General features: G+C 43.3%; 2 protein-coding genes across 4 annotated transcripts in view; one reads left to right on the top strand and one right to left on the bottom strand.

Annotated features, from left to right (window-relative positions):
* The window catches only part of CYSRT1 (cysteine rich tail 1), a 172,683-nt gene that overhangs the window by 49,963 nt on the left and 103,025 nt on the right, over window positions 1-19,695 (bottom strand). The window lies entirely within an intron of this gene.
* The window catches only part of TPRN (taperin), a 37,997-nt gene that overhangs the window by 2,513 nt on the left and 15,789 nt on the right, over window positions 1-19,695 (top strand). The gene's annotated exons all lie outside the window — the stretch shown is intronic.

Below are 19,695 nucleotides of genomic sequence, written 5' to 3'. Positions count from 1 at the left end.
CATTTTCCACTGGCCATCCTTGCTCTAATACAGCCCTCTCTTGTGACCAATAAATATTGTCAGACAAAGCAAATCAGTATATTAACCATGTTTGAAAAGTATAAGTCTTATTCACTACCTTTAGTGTATCACCTTTCTGTCAACACTTGGGAGGCATATTTCAACAAAAAGTTCTCTAAAGTCATGATTGATCACTGTATTGATCTGAGTTTTGAGGGCTTTTGATGTAGTTTTCCTTTAATTATTGTGGTCATCATGTAAATTGTTTTTCTGGTTCTTTTTCTTTTAATCTGCATCAGTTCAAAATGATCGTTCCCAAGTTGAATTCTTTTCTTTCATCATAATATTCCATTAAGTTTGTATGCTACAACTTTTTCAGCTATCTTCTAGTCCATGGGCACCCACTTTGTTTTCAATTCTTTGTTATTCCCCGCCCCCAAAAGAGCTGCTATAAATATTTTTATATGTCTGAGACCTTTTACTCTGTTTTTGACTCCCTAATGTGGTATCCCTGGATTAGAGCATACCCATAGCTTAGTCATGTTTTAGATGTAATTCTAAATTGTTTTTGGAACAACTGGACCAATTTACAACTTCATCAGCAGATTATTGGTGTGCCTGTCTCCTCATGATAACCCCTCTAACATTTTCCTTTCTCATTTTCTATCTCCTTTGCCAAAATGATAGCTGTGAAGTGAAACTTCCTTCTGGATTGAATTTATTCATTGCAAGAGAGGGCTTTATTGGAACTGGAATGGTTAGTGGAAAGTGACAATGAAATGAAAAAAAAGAGAGAGAGAGAAAAGAACAGTATCTTTCTGATTTCTGCCACTTTTCTTTGTTCCAAATCTGTAGTCAGGTCATAAATTGTTGAGATTGGTTGCAACTGCTGTTCAGGTGCTCTCTTCTGAATGTTCAGAGGCCAGGGACACAATATCAGCTTGTCTGGTCCAGGCTGTTGTGTCCAGTTGATGGAGATATTTGGATTGTTAAAAACAATTGTTTGATACAAGAAGCAGACTGCCCTCAAATTACTGAGCATTTGAGTTTTCCCCATGTCTTTGCCCTGTTGGCAGGCACCTGTGGGTATAGATTAGAAAATTTCCTAGTAATAGTTTACAGAGGAGTCAGAATATCCCATACTAACTATTTTGTCATTACAATACCACTCCTACATAGGATGGAATCTGCCCCCATTATAGCAAGGTGGTGGCAGCTGCCCTATTGGTTGGAGATGCAGGTGTAGCTACTCAAGGTTTGCCAATCAAATGGGAAAAAGAGCCTGCTTTAAGAAAGAACTTAACTGATGTGCTGTTTGCTTGGCAGGCAACTCCCATTTACACGAAAACTTTAGAAAGAACACTGGCATTTGGAATAAAAGGACCAGTGTTTGAATCCCATTTCTGGTGGGTGTGACCTTAGATTCATAAATTCACATCTCTGGCCCTCTTCTGTAAAACAACGAGGGAGATGGGACTAGATGACTAGATGACCTCTGAAGTTCTTTTTAGCTCTAAATCTTCAATCTTCTGATCCTGTGATCTGTAGCCTCATCTCAAGGAAGAAAGTTCAGTTCTTCATATCTCCCCTGAGGGAAGAAAAATAGATCTGGCAGGAAAAACCTGTAGGGTCTCACCTGGTACTAGCTTGTCAGATAGAGTAGACAAGTGGAAAAGAAGTTTAGGTCAACCCCAAACTGGCTGTGGCTGTGTCTATTTCAGTGACTATAGGACAGGAGGATAGAGAGTAGGTCTCAGTCAAAAAGACTCAAATGCATCCCAGCTCTGAAACCTACTGGCTTTGTGACCCTGGACAATTCTCTTCACCTTTTAGTACTCTAGGCCAAGTTGCTGAGTCTGCATTGTTGAGAGGGTGTTTCCTTATTTGGGAGTTTCCTATACTAATGAAATAAAGGTCTAGTTCCTCTCCCTTAAAGCAGTGATGTGCTGTCAAAATCAAAATAGAAATGAGGACCACTAACCCCTGTTCAGGCTGCATAATGACTTAGAAACCCACCTATTAATATTATCTATGTTCTATTGAATTTTTATTTTGTTAAATATTTTCCAATTACATTTTAATCTGACTCGGGATGCCTCAATCTTAAAGGACTGTCATCTGCAGGTGGCAAAGTTTACTGACCTTATGTGACATTCACAATGTCCTTTTGGGTCCTTTCCTTGATTTTTAGCAGAATCAAAGTTCAGATTAGAAACCCTAGGAGAACCTCAGGAAGCTTGTTGCTACCCATGAAAAATTAGGGCAGTTGGATTCTTGGGACAGTATTCTGGGTTAGAGCTTTATACACATTTCCTCACCTTTGAATCCCCTTAAGATCTACTTTTTTTTTTTCTTAGGAAACTGGGTACCTCTACTTTGCTTTCTAAAATTGGGGGTATACTTTCTCTTTTGATTTTTTCACAGAAAAACATTGTAGAATGTTTCCCTCCTCTGGGAGAGGTCTTTTTTTTTTCCTATTGCAAGTGGTGCCAGCTCTGGCTGGTAAATCCACAAATCCTCCAAACCTTGTGAGTACAAACTGAAATTTACCCAGACTCAAAGCCTTAGCTCTCTGGAGCCCTCAGAAACCGGAGTGGCCACATGGAATTAACAGGTTTGTTAATTCCTTTCTATGTAATGCTGTTGTCTTGGGGCAGGGCTATCACTGGGTCTCATTAACTACATGCCCCATCCAGCTTTCACTGTGCTGAGTGTTGAATTCTCAGAACTATGAATGGAACTACCTTATTTCCATTTTCATAAGGAGCATTGTTATAATAGAGGTTATGCTCTTTACCTTTGGTGAAGGACTTTTTTGGTTACGTTTACTCTGTGATTTGCAAAAATGGGCGAACTGACTCATTGCTAGCTGGGTCTTAGTGGTGGAGCCTGTTCTTATAGGTTGGGCTTGGTCTCCTTTCTTGGACTGACTTTGTCCCTGCTCACCTGCTGACTCTGTCCCATTCTCTTGTCTTTTTACTCTCTTTTGGTGAGCTCACATGACCCACCCCACCCCTAGGCATCTCCTGTATTTAATGAGATGAGTAGGGGAAGAGTAGATTGTCCTGAGCTCTTGGGTGTATTGGGAGGAAGCAATATCCTGTTACAAGTCTTGACCCCTGAAGGAGTTCAAAGGACTGTGTTCACCATAACTCAGTAAGAAAAAGGGAGAGGTCATGGGATGTATAATGGAGGGCAGGCTTTGGGTTCAAATCCAGGTTTGGCTGCTTGCTCTCTGTGACCTTGAATGAGTTCTCTTCATCTCTCTGGGCTTTGTTTTCCTCTTGAAAGATGAGAGGTTTGGACCAGATGGTTTTTTAGTCCTTAAATCCTTTGAATGGCATAGCAAATACCATAAGAACCAGGCTAGGTAACTTGAAGGCTCGGTAGAGACTCTCAGATTTGTGTTTTACCACCTTTCTGACTACAACCAACTCCTCCCCAGCCCTGCTTATTCCTAGGGGGTGAGGGGGAAGGGGAAGAGTCCTAACCCTTTGTACCCTGTACCTGAGCACAGTGAGCCCCTCCCTGCCAATGCCTTTTACTGTAAAACTGAAAATTTTCCAGGTTGTTTCCTGTTCTTTGTTTAACCTTGGGGCAAATTCCAAGGCTAGTAAATACCCTATTACTTCCCTATTGGTGGGGTGACAAGGGGCTCCTTTGGGAGTGAAACTGGGTCTGACAAGTATCTTAACAGCATACCCCTGGTCAGCCCTACTCATCTTGCCAATGGTGACTTCCCCCATTCATCTCAGAGCTTCCTGAGTGAGCCATTTATTTCCAGGGCTTCTCATTCTTTTTCTCCTAGATCCTCCTAATATTACTTCTGCTTTATATCACAGTGCCCAAAGATTCTCTTGTTTAAGCCTCTAGCAGTTTTCCCAAGACTAATCCAAGGCCCCTTTTCTCTCCCCCTCTCCTAGCTGTTGCATACTGTCCTCACATTCTGGCACTGACTTACAGGGTATTTCCTTCCTTAGTTCTCCTCTCCATATTGCCTTTCTTCCCTCTTTTCTCTATCTCCCTCCCTTCTCATTGCTGGGGTCTCTTCCAGGGGTTAGGTCTTGTCTTGTTTTCTCTCTACATCTGTTCCTTTGGTGAGGTCTTCTGCCATCATGGTTTGTCACTGTGTATATGTAGATGGTCAAAGTGATGAGGTACAGGCTCTGGGAACCCCCTTGAGCTCTCTTTGAATCTTCCCACTTGAGGCATTTGCCTGAGGCCCAGATCTCTGTTACTAGCCTAGTCCTCCTTTGTCCAGCTACTTCCCACCCACCCTTGAGCCTCCTAAAATATCCATGCCCAAATCTATCACCCTTAAACTAGAGACTAGCACTCCATTGTCTGTCATCTCCCTGTAGCTTCCAGCAACTTCCCACCCTTAATCTCTCATTACTGGAGTCTGACCTCATTTGACTCCTCCTGAAGATTCTCCCCAAACTCCTCCTCTAGACCACCCCTAGAACCCTCCCACAAACTTTCTGCATATAAACTCCATCTTGCCTCCATGAGGTATTATCTAGCGCACAATCTGTGTCAGATTATTCTGGCCCACAGATACCGAGGCTCCTTAAGAGTCCACCCACTATGGCAAACCTTTCATAAACTTTGCTTTACTTTGGCTGAGAGAAGACTTGAGTCAAATTCTTTAGGTAGGACCCGATATGTTGGTATTTTGGGGTCTCGACTACCCCTAAACCCTAGACCTCAACATTTTATGGTTCCTTGACCTCAACAAAAATACCTCTCTCTGCCTTGGCCTATTATTCCAGTCAGTGCTTCATCTCAGCAAGAGACCTGAATGTCCTCAGTATTTGGAATTATCATGGCTTAATAGCAAATAAAGGCCAAGCCTTCTTTCTGTGTGCTGAGGCTCAGATGGTAGCCGTAATTCCCACATGCCGGCCCCTCTCATGTTCTTATTCACACATCCTCTCAGGGGCACATCTGGTCCTGCCTCTTTCTTAGCAAAGCCCAAGTCTAGAATCTGGTGATCTCACTGCTCCTCTTTTGCAACCTCATTTTTGTGCCTGTGGGGCTTTCCCTCTTACACATTTGCATCTTCTTCTCCCCCTGACATCAGCCTCCACTTTAGCAGACACACCTAGCCATTATCCTCTCTCCATGACTTTCTCTTTCCTACTTGCCATTAAAAAAAAGTTAAACTGTTCTTTTTGGCTGCCCACTTCCCTTTCTTGTTCTTGGTGCCCTCCTCCTTGTCCCCCCTGCTATATCTCTCTGGTCCTTCAGCTTCCCCCATTGTCCCAGGTCCTTTTTTACCTTGTGTCATTTGACCTTGGGCTACAACAGGGGTGGGGAACCTTCCTGCCACCTGTGGCCTTCTAGGCCCTCAAGTGAGACCCTTTGACTATATCCAAGCTTCAAGAAACAAATCCCCTTAATAAAAGAATTTGTTCTGTGAGACTTGGACTCAGTCAAAAAGCTACCCCTGAGGATGTAGTTCACATGTGGCCTCGAGGCCGCAGGTTTCTCACTCTGGGCTAGGATCTCTCATGTGCATAGTAATTCATATTTATATGACATTTTAAAATTTACAAGAAGGTATTTTCCTCATTATGATCCTCATTATTATCTCCCTTTGATGGATAGGGAAATTGAGGCTTGAAGTGCATAAGTGAGTTGCTCATTGTCACACAGCTGGAGAACAAGGGATACCAGGTTTCCTATTCTAAGGGCAATGATCTGTTCACAGGTGGGGGGGGGCACCCTTACCTCTCTTCCTTGTATTAAGACAAAAATGGAGGGAGTCAGGGACTTTGTTCGACCATCTCTCGTCTCTAGGAGACTATGGACTAATGGTGTTTGAGATAATGGGGCTTTAGGACTAAGAAGCATAGATTGTCTAGGGTAGGATCCCAAATGGTGGGGTATCCATGGGTAGAGTTGAGGAGTCCATGAACTTGTATAGGAAAAAAATTCTATTTTGATTTTGACTAACTTTGAACTGAAGTTTAGCATTTGTCTCAATGATTTAAAAACATTATTCTGAGAAGAGGTCTAAAGGTTTCATCAGACTGCAGAAGGGATCAATGACCCGGAAAAGTGAAGAACTCTTGGTCTAGGCCTGCAGAGGTGGGGAATCTTCAACCTCAAGGCCACATGTTGCCCTCTAGGTCCTCAAGTCCAGCCCTTTTGAAGTTTGGATTCAGTCAAAGGGCTGAACTTGAGGACCTACAGGGCAACATATGACCTCAAGGCCTAAGGTTCCCCACCCCTGATAGAGTGTTGGGCAACTGAGAAATGGAGGCTTAAGGGAGCTGAGGGAAATTCAAGGTCTTGGGCTGTAGAAGGGGCTAATAAAAATTTTTGAGGAGGTGAAGAGAGATGAGAACAGGACAGACATTCCTAGATATAAGAAAGGTAATGTACTTCCCAATAAACTAGATTGGAAAAGGAGAGGTTGAGGAGGTTGGTAGGGGTTGAGCCTGGGCCAGGAGAAAAGGGAACATGACCTTGGGAAGTTGTGGAGGTGACCAAACTTGGCAGTGATTACTAGAATAGGTCCAGAAAATGAAGGGAGAGGCCAGATGGCTTCTCTCAGGTGAGTAGATAGACCTCGCCAGGGCCCTACTGGGAGCAATACCTTCATTCACAGCATTGATTCAGGGAATCTGTTTCTGCCCTAGGACACAGCATCACTTGTCTCTTTCACATTCATCAGAGACAGCATTTCATGCAGTGCAAAAAGTGCTCAGCTTGAAGTCAGGAGACTAGGGGTTGAATCCCGTTTTAAGTCTGTATGGCCACTGGCAAATCATTTGACTTTTCTGAATCTGTTTCTGATAATGATACTTGTTCTATCTCCCAGGGTAGTTTTAAGAAAAGTGCTTTGTAGCTATGAAAGTGATTTCAAAATATGAATTATCACTTCACAAAGCTGTAGTTAACTGTGGTAACACTCTAAGTCAGCCAGTGACATCCCTGACATGTGTTATGAGCAATGGGCCCTAGTAATGGAGAAATGAGCTTGTGTTAATACCTTCTCTGTCATTTATTGTAAATCCTTTTAAAATTTTTTTATTTTTCCATTATTTTAAAATATATTTTTGTTTATTTCTTAAGTATTTCCCAGTTACATGTAGGTTTTTTTGACATTCTTTTTTAAACTTTTGAGTTCTAAATTCTCTCCCTCCTTCCTATCCCTCCCCTCCTTGAGAAGACAAGCACTTGATTTTGATTATACATATGAGGTCATGTAAAACATATGGCCACGTTGCAAAAGAAAACACAAACAAAAATAATCAAGATAAAGAAAGTTGAAAAAAAGTATGCTTCAGTCTGCATTGAGATCATCAGTTCTCTCTCTGGAGGTGGACAGCATTTTTCCTCATAGGTCCTTTGGAATTGTCTTGGGTTATTGCCTTGATCAGAGTAGCTGAGTTGATCATTCTTAGACTATTGCGGTTACTGTGTACAATGTTCTCTTGGCTCTGTTATTTTATTTCTAAATCCAAATTCTTTCCTTTCCACCTTTGCCTATCTCTTCCCTCAATTGAGAAAATAAGAAAAACAAAACCTATCATAAACCTCAGCCTTTTCTCTGAGTCCATCAGCTCTCTCTGGGGGTAGACAGCCTGTTTCATCATGAGTCCTCTGGAATTGTTGTTGGTTATTGTATTGGTCAGGATTCCTAAGTCTTTCAAAGTTTAAACTTTAAGAGAACTTTTAAAGTTCTTTGTCTTGATAATATTGTAGTTGTTGGATAAATTGTTATCCTGGTTCTGCTCACTTCATTTTGTATCAGGTCACACAAGTTGTCCCAGGTTTCTCTGAAACCATCCCTTTCATCATTTCTTACAGTTCAATAATATTCCATCTCATTCAGATACCATAACTTGTTTATCTATTCTCCAATTAATGGGCACTCCATCATTTCTAATTCTTTGCCACCATGAAAAGAGCAGCTATTTTTTTTTGTACATATGGGTCCTTTTCTTTTTTCTTTGATCTCTTTGGGCTATAGACCTAGTAGTGATATGACTGGGTCAGAGGGTATATACAGTTTGATAGCTTTTTGAACACAATTCCAAATTGCTTTCTAGAATGACTAGATCAGTTCACAGGTCTACTAAGTGCATAAATGTACCTGTTTTTCAATCATACACATTTGTGAAGTGATTGTCTAGACTCTGATTTTGTAGTCTATGATCATGGAATAGAATAAAGTCAGTTGTTGATGCTACTGTTATAATAGAAAAGAGTACTGCTCCTGCAAACTGTTTCCTTTTGGAAATATGTAGAGCCACTTGTCAATGATAATAATGTTATTATTAGCTATTTTTATTTAGTGCTTTAAGATTTTCAAGCCCTTAACAAATATTATATCATTTGATCCTCATAATAACTCTGGGAGGTAGATGCTACTTTTGTCATCCCCATTTTGCAGTTGAAGAAACTGAGGTAGACAGAAGTTAAATAGCTTGCCCAGGGTTATACATCTAGGAAGTATCTGAGTTTGAATTTGAACTCTTGTCTTCCTGTCTGTGGGTCCAGTGCTGTCTTATCCACCACACAGCCTAGATGCCTCGCAAGAAAAAAAGCAAACAAACCAGAAAACTTTTATTAAGTGTCTGCACAAAAGTGAAACAGTTTCTTTCCTTGAGAAGTTTATAATCTAGACAGGGGAAGCAACATTATATATATACAAAATATAAGGTTATTTTGGTGGGGGAGGAGCCAGTAGCTGGGGGCAGGGGAGCTATTGCATCAGGAAAGTCTTCATGTGCAACAAGATTCCTAATCATTTTCTCTGTTGTGTTCTGGTGAAGTCTACAAACTCCTCAGAATAATATGTTTAAATGTAAATTCATGGACCCCAAGTTAAGAATCCCAGTGGCCTTTGAGGGCTGGGCTTTGAAGGAAATGAAGGCTTCTAAGAGGCTCTTCTGGCAGCGATTGCTGTAGTATTGGTTCCCTTGGCCCTCTCTAAGATCATATAGTGAGTTGGTGGAGGAGCCAAGGTTACAGCCCAGTTCAGTATGCTTTCTACTACCCTCTTCTTGGGAAGAAGAGAAATTAGAAGCCAGGAGGAGTGACAGGCAACTTTGGCCTGGCCTAGACACCTACAAGAGACCATACCATCTCCCCCTTCTCTCCCTGAGCTAAATTGGAGAACTCTCTGGCCTTGGGACGGCCCTCCCACCCCCACTTCAGGCTGCTGCAGCTTTAGGTCTGCAAGTGGGTTCTTATTGTTTCAGATTCTAGGAGTCTACTTTCAGAGCTCTCTGGGCTAGTGGTCTGATGTCCAGGGAAGGCAAGAGTTGTTCCTTCTCCTGAGTTGATCTTTAGCTAATGTATCTGCCTGCAATTTGTGTTTTATACCTGTTTCAACTGTAGGGAGGGAGTGGAGACTGGTGACTATTCTTAAAGACTGCCATTGGCCTTTTTTTTTTTCTAAAGCAATTGGGGTTAAGTAACTTGCTCAAGGTTACACGGCCAGGTATTTTGTGTGGGTGCTAAGTATCTGAGGCTGGAACCGATCCGGGTCTCCCGACTCTGGGCCGGTGCTCTTACTCACTTACCCACCTGGCCACCCCATGCCACTGGCCTTTTAAGTGATTTTTACGTTTTGTCTAAGCTTCTCTGGATTCTGGCTGCCTACACACCTGAGTAAGGGTGGGGCACTTAGGCCCTGTGTGGGTGTAGGGTATGCCCGAAGGAAGTTTTTCCTGGCCGTTGTTCCTGGGAGTGGCTTCTGATGGCTGGCTTGCCCTCCCCCCAGGCCTCCTGATTTTTCCACCCGTTAGTGGAGGAAGTGCTAGACTTACCAAGAGGAACTCCTACTGTCAGTTCTGTACAGTATCCTTTCCCCTCATTACCCCCTTCCTTCCCTTCCCATCAGCCAGTTCCTGCTACCTAGTCAAGGGGGGAGGGGCAGAATGGCTTGATGCTTAGTTTATTCTGTGGCCTTGGGAACAGTTCTGTTTTTACAAAGCTCTTTGAGCTTTGGTTTCCTCATCTGTAAAATGAGCATATCTTTAGTACTTAGCTCACTGGGTTGTCATGTGCTCAAATGAGATAATGTATGTAAAACACTCCGTAAACTTTAAAACAGGCATAAAGTCAGTTGTTGATGCTACTGTTATTATTGGCAGCTGTAGGAGTGAATGTTAGCTAAAACTTGACCTTATCTGGACATAGTCGGCCTCAGTTTCCTGGCACAACATCTCTGGGTGGCAAATTCCATGTTTGGCTTAAGGTTTAGACTTTTTGGAATTTTCATTTGCCAGTCAGAGTCTCAGTATCATGCTGACTGCTTTTCTTAGGAGTTGTCCTTGTCACCCTGGGCAAACCTTTGTCACCTTGGGAGTCCTGGCTTACAGACCCAGGCAATGCCTGTGTCCTGGGATGAGTCACTTCATTGATGCTGTAGTTTCCCTTCCTGTCTTTGGGGAGAAGAATATCCCTTTCTGCAGTGCCTCGCATAGGGATATTAGAGAGTTTCTTGATGTTTGTACTCTGTGGAGGAAAGGTGATATAAAAGTGGGTGAGGTCCCTTTGATAATGGAGAAGTGACCCCTAACCACATGGGTGTTGCTCCAGCTTTTTATATATTATTGAAATCTTTAAAATCTAGGGTTTTAGTTATATGACAGCCAGTATTACCTTTATGATTGATGGCCACAATATAAAGAATCTTCTGTTTCTGAAAATGTTTATTGGGTGTGTACAGAGGTAGGCTGACCCAGTCCCTGAGGCAAGAGTATGTAGTTTCCAAGGAAGAGGGGAAGGGAATTTATAATAGTGCCTACTATGTGACAGGCATATCGTTTGACCCTCTCGACAACCTTGCCAGGTAGATGCTGTTATTATCCCCATTTTATAGTTGAAAAAAAAAATAACTGAAGCAAACAGAGGTTAACTGACTTACCCAGAATCCCACAGCTTGTATTTGTCTAAGGCTGGATTTGAACTTGTCTTCTTGACCCAACATTCTTTTTTCTGCACTACCTAGCCCCTTTTTCTTCTCCATATTAGTTCTTTCCCTTTTTTGTGTGTGATTCTGGAATACCTCTATTTCGTGGAGCAACCATCTCAATCCTAAATGCCCTTGGTTTTGTCACACAGGCTGGTGGTAGCCAAATGGGACTTGGTTTTAACTCCTGCTGTGGGCTTACATAGATGATGGTTGCTTCTCAGCACATTTTTTCCTTTATATTTAGGACCTTGTTATTATTGACACAAGACAGTTTATTGTCTCATGTTTGAGAACTGACATGGTCCATTCATTATCTTACTTTGCTTATTGACAATCCACAGGTGACTACCATTAACCATCTCATTGCCTCATTGAGCCACACTGTAATCAGTGACTCTGACTCATTTTCCCAACTCATACTTCTTGACATGTTCTAAGGCCAGGTTCTTTGCAGAGGATTCCTTATTTATCTGGTTTGCTGGATCAACTGAAGGGCACTTTGCATACAGCATCCTGGGTGGATGTTGAGAGTGGGGAGGGAAAGATTTGAGCACCAGGCAGAAAATGGGGAAGTGAATTGGGTTATCTCTAAGTTTTCTCACGGCTAGTTGATGGGTATAGGCCACTTGGCATGTTACAGTTGGGGAAAGAGAGAGGCATCACTGTGGATGAGGGTGATGATGGGAGGACAGCCAGGGTCTGAACGCCCAGCTGTCCCCTGAAGTTGGGGTTGGTGTTTGGCTCATGGGCCTAGAATCTGAGGGTAGGAATGTAACACAAGCTGGGGCTTTGTGTAGCATGAACAGAGAACAAAAAGGCACTTGTGAAAGCTGGGAAAGCTCGGCTTTGAAGCTGAGGCTGAGCCGTGACCAATCTGCCCTGGTGTGTTAAACTCTTTCGGTCAAAGTCCCTATGGGGCAGGTGATACTGTTTATATAAGCACACAGCCGTGGAAGCCAGCAGAAGCTTGCCTCTTTTAGACTTCTTTCCCTTTCTGGACCTGACTCCCTTTTGGCTCTTGGGTTTCTGTCTGTCTCTTTCCCTCTTCTCTGTAGAAGGCTGGTTGTTTGCAAGGCATTTTCTGCTGTGGTTGCCACAAGCTTTGGGGCTTAGCCCAGAACTGGGAGTGCTACCCATGGGGGCAGCCAGAACCTCACTCTCTTGCTCTATGGTGGTAACTGGAGAGGCACAAGAACAGTGGGATTGTTAGAAGCCCCTGCCCCCTGGGTTACCTGGCCCTGTATTAGGTGCCTTGTAAGTTTTAGAGGTTTGTGGGTATGAGCTGATTGAAGCAGCTGGTTAGGCTTAGTGCTAATCCTCTATGTGGGAAGGCCTGTTTCCCTGTTGAGATTTTATAAATGCTCAGCCAAGAGGGAAGCAGCAGTCAGTAAATGTTCCAGGTGAATGGCTGACCGGCTTATTTCAGCCAAGGAGCAGTGATCAGTGTTTAGGCCCCACCCAGTGTTAGACCTTGGTTTCTATGGTGAGTGAAGATAGTCAGACAAGACAGATCAGTGGTGTGTGTGTGGCAGCCTGTTTGGCCTCTTCACTACATCTAGAAAATAGTTTCTCTGCCTTTTGGGTTTGTAATTAAAGGGGATAAAAGGACAAAGAGCAAATCCATAAACAAGACAATAATGTACTGTAGTATGTGTACAGAGATGACACTGTTTATCCAGCATCATGTGTTTGAGCTGTTTCTATGGCAGTGGGGGTGGTCTGCCCTGAGTCATTCCCCATTCCACTTGGTCCCACTAGTGACTAATAGCCATTGATTGTGATTTAGGGGTACAGTCTGTGACATTGGGGTTACAACAGCTAGATCATTCCAAAAGCCTGTTGTTGAATTCATAGCTACCTGTGGGTCCCTGTGTGTGTGTCTTCTTGGGAGGGAGCTGAGACAGGCTTCACTGTCCTTCCTTATCCCTCCTGTTTCACACAGAAGACTCCTGAGCCATATGGCATTGAAGTCCTGAGTAAAGGTAGGGGGTAGGAGACAGCTTGAGCTAGCTCTGATCTCAGCCTTTTGGCATGTCTGTTCTTGGAAGCTTTCCACCAGGGTCTGATCATTTGGATTAAAGTGTTCTCTAACCAGTCTTGGACCTTGATCTTGGTAGGGACCCTCAGAAAGCTAGAGCTCCATTGTTTTTTGCCTTTCTCCAGTGACCATCTCAGAAGTTAGCATGGTGTATGTATGTGTACGTCATCTGCTAATCTTGATATCCTTGATATCCTTCTGGGCAGACTTGGAGAGCTAAGCTTCTATTTCTGAGGGGGTATATGGTGGTCAGTGAGTTATTGCTGTTGGGGGCACACATAGGGTAGAGGGATGGCTGAGAGAGAGCTCCATGACTCTTTTTTTAGGATTTGCCTTGGCCTTATCCCAATAGTTCAGATTATGACCACTGATGCCTCTCCTTTCCTAATTCCCCAAAGACTTTTCCTTACCTTCTTTATCTAGAGTTCAACCTCACCTACTTCACAGACCCAGAAAAGGAGCAAGGTGAGGTTATTTTTATCCTGCATGTAAGGGAAGCCAATTGTTAATGTTGAAATTGAGCAAGCACCATCTAAGGGCCAGTGACTCAAGTCTTCCTCCCTTAGGGCTCTTGCTAGCCAGGGCAAGATGAGGGGACTGTTCTCATGGAATTGGCTGTTTTGTCTTCCCTGAGCAAGCCCAGCCTTAGACCTGTAGCAGGGTTCTCTGTAAAGATGAAGGGGATAGATATAGTGGTATCATCACTCATGGAAGGTTCTTTCTGTCTGGATGATGCTGGTTCAGTGACTAGTTTTCCCTTAATTCAGGAAGTTGAAGTTGACAGTGTTGTGGAAGTTTCTCCTTGATGTTAGAATGTTTTGCTTTTGTGGTAATGTGTGGACCCTTCGGGTATGTGCTGGAAAGAGCTTGCTTGTGGCATTGGGGATGCATCAGAGGGTTAGGACTGAGCACTGTGGTCCGAGAGTTAATTTGGGCTGGTTTTGTGCAGGTTTGACCATGGAACAGCCCTTCCCCTAGCCAAGTAGGTTGTCTGAGGCTAGTTATTTAAGAGTTAGAGAGCAGGAGCCCATTCTCTGCCTTTGTCAGAGGAAGCCTGTCAATCTGGAGAAAGCTATTTTCCGTCTAGGGCCTCACCTTTGCTACTCTACAACCTCTGGCTATGGCCAAGCCTTCCTGTCTCTTCCTTTGAAGCTTTCACTGTAGGAGACCCCAGTGAATGTGTAGGCCTGTTAGGTGTGTGAGCCCCTCGATCTGTGCTTGTTCACCCTCTGACCTTTCTGCTGGGGTGGCCCATGGTGAGTGTAGGCTCTGTAGGATCTGGGCTAATGCTCATGTGAGAGAGCTTGCAGTTCTTTCTAGGACTGCTCCTATGAGACGTGATTGTAACCTAAGCCGGTACCCGTGCTTAGGGAGCAGCCAGACGTCCTCAAATGGGGAGGGAGGGTGTCCCCATTACACCAGGCCCTCACCTGGAACTCTTGTTCCAAAAGAGCACTGCCATGTAGATATCATTCTTCTCATTTGAGGCAGGGCTGGAAGCTGTGCCCTTGCCCTTTGGGAGCCTGTCCTGCAGCTTCCTTGTTAAAGTCCAGCCCTGATTGAGTGGAAAGCCCCTGCTGGTAGCTGGAATAGTTGAGCAGTTCCTTCCTGGTTCCTGGCTTACAGCCTGCCACATTTTTCTGCCTTCCATTGTGGAATCTAGATCGCACTGTCTCTCCTCCCGAGGAATTTGAAACTGTTTGTGGTGTCCTGTGCCCAGGTGGAGTTTAATATTTCGAGCCTCCTCTGTGCCGCTCCCATCTGCCACGGACTGAGTGTATTCATTACCGAGAGAGCTAGTGAGAGCAGGTTGTGTGGGCGGGTCCTGGGGCTGGGAGATGGGATCTTATCTTGGAGCTGTCCCAGAGCAGAGGTGGGCTCCAGACTTGCTCCTCACTTTGGCTTCCCCTTCCTAGAGGATTCTGCTCTCCTTGGGGGTATGGGCCCCTAGTCCCCTGGCTATCCAGAAGAACAATTACTGGTTGTTAGGACAGGAGCTGAGAAGGGATTGCAGCTCCCTACCTGGCCATTGTTTGCCCTCTGAGACCTAAGGAAAAGGTGTGGCTGGGTCAGAGGGGACATCTACCTTTAGACTAAATCAAGGAGCTGCTGTCCTGCCATCTTCTCTTCCCGAGCCCCCAGTAACCTTTGATTACCTCTGGTAGGGGATTTTGGGGGTAGAATTTGCTTGAATATGACCTTTGAGGAAGTGGAGTAGAAGGAACTCCTTGTGTGTTATAGCTCATTTGTCTGCCCATAGATGATCCAGTCAGCCCTGCCAGGGGCTCAAAGAACTATTTAGGGCTGCGCAGGTCCAAAAAAAAAAAAGCCAGTAGTTTTAAAAGAAGGCTTATAGTAATGCACATATCAAGTTACCTTTGACTTGTAAAGAGCAGAATCCACAGGTGAAAGTATTAGGTGAGGTTCTGGCTGTCAGGAAAATGATTTCAAAGCTCAAGAAAAGAAAGACATTTCTGCTTTGTTTATTCTGCTTAGCTGAAGGGAAAGGTGATCTTGATGGTTTTTAAAATTATGAATTTAAGCAACTTTACAGAAACAAAGAGCATTAAGCTCTTTCTTTCCCTCTAAAGTCTCTTGTGCCCTTAAGGCCCATTCCTATGTTTGTGTAGAATTTTATATATACAATGATTACTGTCTTGCATTTTGCTTTTTTTTAATAGTAAACATTATTTTTACATAAACATTTCAAAACAGTTTCAGAGTTGGCATTTGGATCACTGATCCTGGCTTCCCAGTATCACTGGGTTTCACATACTAGAGCCTGCCTGCCATCTCCCCTCCTGCTCCTATGGGAGCCTTTAGCAGCTTCCTAGTTTTTTGCTCTTATAACAAACAGTAGTACTACCTGTTAGAGTTTATTAGTATACTGGGCTTGGGGTGAGAGAAATGTAGATTATAGTCCTGCCTCTGCCTGGGTACAGCAGTGTGATCCTGGGAAAATCATTTGGCTTCTGTGCTTCTGGTGTAATTTCCCTACTAAATCATAGAGAGGTTGGGATCAGTGTTAGGGGGAATTCCCACTTAGGGAGATTCCCCCTGTCTCCCATTATATATTGCTGCTATAAACGTATTTTTATTTTTTAAATAATGTTTTATTTTCCCCCAATTACATGCAAAGATAATTTTTAACATTCATTTAAAAAAATTGAACATTAACATCTTTTTACTATTTTCTTCCTTGTTATTTCCTTGGTGTATGTTTCCTAAAGCACAATTACAGGGCTCAAAGGGCATGAGCAGTTAATAGCTTTTGTTAAGTATTGACAGAGCAATAACCCTGGTAGCTTGAATAGTTCAAATATTTCTGCCCTTTGGTAGGTTCATATGAGTCCTTAGGGCTGGAGCTTGAAGGGTTCCATTGAGCACATTGCCCTCTTTTTACAGATGAAGAAACGGAGACATAGACAAGTTAAGTGACTTGTCCAAGGTGTCACACCTAGTTCTAGTATGAGGTGAGATTTACCTCCAAATTTGCCTTTTTGAGCCCAAGTTCTGGTTCCCTATCCACTTAGTAGGTGACAGGAGCTGTCTGTAGCAAGATATCACAAATAATGTTAAGCAACTATTAATTGTTTATTAAATGCCTGCCATTTGACAGGCACTAAGACTGGACTTTTGAGTGTTTCCTCAAGGAGGTGAGGGACTTTCAATTCTACAGTTGTTAATTGAGTGCCAGGCACAGTGTTAGGAGAAGGAAATTTAAAGACAGAAATAAAATAGTTCCTTCCTGTTCTCTGAGTACTTCTGTGCTCCCTGGGGAAATGTATACACAACTAAATAGTCATAAAATAGAAACAGTATATGCAGAGTAAGTTTGGTGTAGAAGGAAACCACTACATCAGAAAGGACCTCCTGGAAGAAAAGGTTCTTGTATATGCCCTGTAGGAAGCTGGGGATCCTACAAGGAGGAAGGGAGAGCACCCCAGTCCAGTGGGATGCCTGCAGAGACACCAAGGTGAGAGTTGGAATGCCAAGTAGCCTCCTGCATCTTTCCTCATTAGGTACCCGTGTTTCCCCGATAATAAAACACTGTCTTATTAGGTTTTTTTGGAAAGAAAAATACCAGAGGGCTTATTTTTAGGGGAGGGCTTATATTGTCCTGCCGAGGCACTGCTCTCAATGGCGCCAGCAAGCAAATCACTGGGGAAGAACAGGATGACTCGCTCACTGCTGCAGCTCTGATTGGATGCAGCTCGGACCTCGGCGTGCGTTTGGGGGGGGGGGGGGACGGTGCATACAGAGGGTACCGTAATGTAGTGTGTAGCGCAGGGATTCACCTTCACTACAGTAGCAATCTCAATGGGGCTTATTTTCGGGGGAGGGCTTATTTTAAAGGAATCTTACACAGTAAGGGGAGGGCTTATTTTCGGGATAGGTCGGGGAAACATGGTATGCTCTCTCCTATCAAGGCAGCTGTTTAGGGCAGAATCAAACCAAAGGAGAGTGCAAGTATGGCACCTTATGGCACAGGTAACAACTTTAAACTGAGGAATGGGGGGCTGAGTCATGGAAAACAATCTGAGGAAAGAGCAAGTTGATTGAGAGCAGAGAATGCTCCCAGATGAGGGAATCCTTTCCTCTGGGGAGGACAGATGAGCCTAACTTTGAGGAGGAGCCTTGTCCCTGCTCCACTATGTTTCTTTTGGGTTTTGTGAGTTAGAGCGTAGGGAGGAAGTCCTAAGATCACTCACTGAGCTTTACTTTTGCTGGAAGGTTGGGGCTAGAGGTGCCTGGACATGCCTTCCTTAAATCCCACTACTGATCAATGAAGCCATTGGAACGTTCACTTCTTTTCAACAGATATCTAAGTGCCTATTATTGTATATAAGGTTGCAGTGCGCCAGACTGGGGATCAGAGAATAATAGATTTAGAGCTGGGAAGGGATTTTAGGGTCTTCTTGTCCAATCTCTTTCATTTTGCATATCGGATTAGGTGACTTGCCAGGTCACCTGGGGGTAAGCAGCAGTCAGGATGAAGATTCAGGGCCTTTGTCTTTTTAATATACTATTTATTCCTTCCACTATTTCCTTCCATAACCAGAAGAAGTAGAAGTATTTCTATAGAAGCTCTCTTAATATAAAGACCAAAATTAACATGTCCACCAAGAGTTTGCCTTCTATCTGGCGTACAACCATACACAGATAAATAAATACCAGGTAATTTGAAAAGACTTCATACTGGCAAGCTGGTGGGGGGGCAGTGGAGAGGATTAGGAAAAGCTTTTTACAAAAGGAGACCACACCACACCCAGCTGAGCCTTGTCCAGAATTAGTTTCCGGTCCTTAGAGGTCGAGGTGAGGAAGATGAGTTTTAGGTGTGGGGGACAACTTGTCCTAAGCAAAAGTTTGGAACTGGATGCATTTCAGAATTAGAAGGAATTTCTTTGGCCATCATTTCAACCTGTGCCTTGGAAAGAATCTCTATAAACCATACCCTATGATTGCTCATTTAGCCTTTTTGTTTTAAAAAAAAAAAATTATTGACACCTTTTGTCTTCACTTCCCTATGTCTTCCAGGGAGAATCTCCCCTTGTGATAAAGAGCAGTTAAGTCCAAATAACACACATAAAGACCATGTCTGGCGATGTAGACAATATTCCGTCTCAGCCTCCCCTCCCCCTCCATGAAGAATGAGATATATTTCATCATCTCTTGTTTTGAACCTTTATGTTACTAAATTTAACTTGTTCTTTAGTGATCTCTTAATTTATATTGCTATAGTCTGGGCATATTTTTCTCTTGGCTCTGTTTTTTAAAAAAGTTTTTATTGATATATTGTTTCCTTCATCGTTATATATCATGTATATTCTTCCCCCTCCTACAGAGCCATCCCATATGATATTATTTTAAACAGGAAAAAAAAAAGGTAGCACAACTGATTGAATATATTGAAGGAGTCTGAAAACACAATGTATAACACTTATGGGTCTCCCACCTCCACTAAAGAATAGGTTAGAGCTGTCTTGTACCTTTTCATTAGAATCCTAGGTCTCCTTATCCTCTTCTGCATTGATTCATACAGATTTATACATGTTTCTATGAATGCCTCATAGTTGTCATTTCTTACTATGCTTTATAGTAATTTTACATCACATTAATGTATCTCTCTCTCTTTCTCTTTTGAGGCAGTCAGGGTTAAGTGTTAAGCCCAGGGTCACACAGCTAGTAAGTGTCTGAAGTCATATTTGAACTCGGGTCCTCCTGACTCCAGGGTCAGTGTTCTGTTTACTGCACCACTTAGCTGGCCATACCATAGTCTCTTTGGTTATTCTCATTATTTCCTCATGGATGACACTTGCCTCATTTCTAGCTCTTTGGGACCACAGAGGGCTACTGTGTAGTTTTTGGTATCTTTGTTTCTGAATGTGACTTCTTGGGGTGGGGTTTGGGGGAAGCATATACCCAGCAGTAGAATTTCTGGGTCAAAGGGCATGAACAGTTTAGTTCCTTGTGTTGCATAATCCCAAACTGAGTTTTAAATTAGATGAATCACATAGTTCATAGTTCCACCAGTAGTTTTATCAGGGTCACAGTCTTTCCTCATCTGGTATGGAGGGCTTTAAATGCTAGTCTCAGGCCTTTCTTCCTCCCTTCCTCCCTTCCTTTCTTTCTTTCTTCCTTCCTTCCTTCCTTCCTCCCTCCCTCCCTCTCTTCCTTCCTTCCTTCCTTCCTTCCTTCCTTCCTTCCTTCCTTCCTT

Source organism: Petaurus breviceps, unplaced genomic scaffold, assembly GCF_028583685.1.
Source record: "Petaurus breviceps papuanus isolate PSGF00001 unplaced genomic scaffold, PetGlider_PUasm1.0 90847, whole genome shotgun sequence".
Taxonomy (NCBI): Eukaryota; Metazoa; Chordata; class Mammalia; order Diprotodontia; family Petauridae; genus Petaurus; species Petaurus breviceps.
Note: the sequence above shows the minus strand (reverse complement) of the source record. Positions and strands in the feature narration are given on the sequence as shown.